The 1856-nt window shown below is 39.5% G+C and overlaps 1 long non-coding RNA gene across 1 annotated transcript; it reads left to right on the top strand.

Moving 5' to 3' along the window:
* Positions 1 to 369: 369 nt before the first annotated feature.
* Positions 370 to 1550, top strand: LOC135932466 (uncharacterized). Its single transcript, XR_010573539.1, has 3 exons — positions 370 to 438; positions 673 to 768; positions 1217 to 1550. It is a non-coding gene; the product is annotated as an uncharacterized LOC135932466 (long non-coding RNA).
* The last annotated feature ends 306 nt before the right edge of the window (positions 1551 to 1856 follow it).

Here is a 1856-nt window from a genome sequence, read left to right as displayed (position 1 = left end):
AGAAGTCAAGAAGGCTGAGAAGAACCTGCCCCTCATTAGAAAGTTGATGGAGACCACATTTCCCCTGCGCAGACAAACCATAGTGATGTCCTGCCCACCAGTGAAGGAGCTCTTGGACCTCTGGCCTGCTCTAAAAATGGAGTCTGAGGTAATATGGATCAGCTCTCTTTAAAATGAAAATTGTAATTCTTACTCATGTGGCAGCTTTTTGCTGCTTTATAAAGGTGTGCGAGATTCTTCAAATTGAACTGTATTGTCCTTCTGCTGTAGTTGTATGCAGAGTTTCAGCGGATTACAAATCAGAACCTGCCCAATACATTCTACGCTGAACTTGACCGCCCTCTTCCTCGACTGATGACCTTATTCAGACAGAAGGCATCAAAAACTGGGAAGACAGCAGATGCCCTGGCTGAAATTCTAAGAATTCACGATGAACAGGTAATAATAGATTGTTACACATTTCATAGGTTGAACCAGTGGAACATTGGACAGGTTCAATGATTTAAATGAGCTTTTTGAATTTTGCTATTAGTCCACTTTGTGTTTGCTATTTGTCTGACTGTATTAAAGATGTGAACAGGTTATTTGTGGACATATGTTCTGATTTGACTGTTGTTGTTGTTGTTCGGTAAACTCACCAGTATATACAATTCTGTTTTTATCTGGCAATAGGAAATCCATGATATCCACACCAAGCGCACTACCGTTCTCCACGCCCTTCCTGTCTATCTGCGTGAGGATGTCTCTGGATTTTTCAGAACCTGCACTGTGAGTGTCCTTAAGTATCTAACAGATACTACTGTGTATATAAACAGTGCATCAAAGTACAAACATGTATTTTGATGCACTGTTTGGACTTACCTTTGTTTAGTCTACCCATACGGTTTCCATGTATGGTCTTTTCTGTCTCCTCACTACGAATGAACTGAATTGGTGTTTTGTTGAAAGTGATAAGATGTTTAGTAAAACATTTTCCTGTGTATTTCTTTTAGCTTAGTTTCAGTCTATCTCACACCACTTGATTCTCTGGTGAATTAGCTGATTTATGTGTGCAGAACATGGATCTTCTGTTTTTCACCTCTTACAGTGAGACCCAGGTCTCCCTTGTAAAAGAGGTATTAGATCTCAACGGGAGTTGGTAAAATGAGAAATTATATGTCGTTTGTTGTATTTCTTGGGTTAGATTGTGATTAGTATCTCTTTTTCATTTATTCAGGACGAATCTGATGAGTTGGAGCTTGATGGTGTTGAAGTGGCCCTCTTCACTGTCATCAGTGACCATGACACGACAAGTCCAGTTCACTACCAACCTGTGAAAATCTCTGTCGTCATTGAAAGTGATGCCGTGGTCAGTCTCCCCAGATTTGGTGAAGCCTTCCTGGTAATGTTTGGACTGATCTATGCACTTCACCTCAGCTACCCCAAAGCCCTGACCAACACTTTAGAATTTACTCAAAAGATTTTACTTGGTCTAGAAAGTGGTAAACTGTCACCCAGGTTACAGACCCTCAAGAATGACTTGGTTATGTAGGAACTCATCTGAAAGAAGGATGCAGGGTAAAGCATTATAAAAGGCTAGTTCAAAGTTCTCTCCTTTTATCTAAATAATGCCTCAAAACGTTATTGCATTACTCTACAGGTGTTCAGCCAATAGGTCCAAACTATACAACGTGCCTTTGTTCTCATTAACATAATGCAAAGCAACACTAATGTTTTGTATGTTTTAATGTTTTTCGTAATACTATTTCTAAAACATTGTGGGCTGCGCAAGATGACCTAAATTTCACTGTTTGATACTGGTTAATGTAAAACAAATAGCATTGTAATTCACTCAAATTGCTGCCCTGTTGCCTTAT

Source organism: Pelmatolapia mariae, linkage group LG22 (assembly GCF_036321145.2).
Source record: "Pelmatolapia mariae isolate MD_Pm_ZW linkage group LG22, Pm_UMD_F_2, whole genome shotgun sequence".
NCBI lineage: Eukaryota > Metazoa > Chordata > Actinopteri > Cichliformes > Cichlidae > Pelmatolapia > Pelmatolapia mariae.
This window is presented reverse-complemented; position numbering and strand designations above follow the sequence as displayed.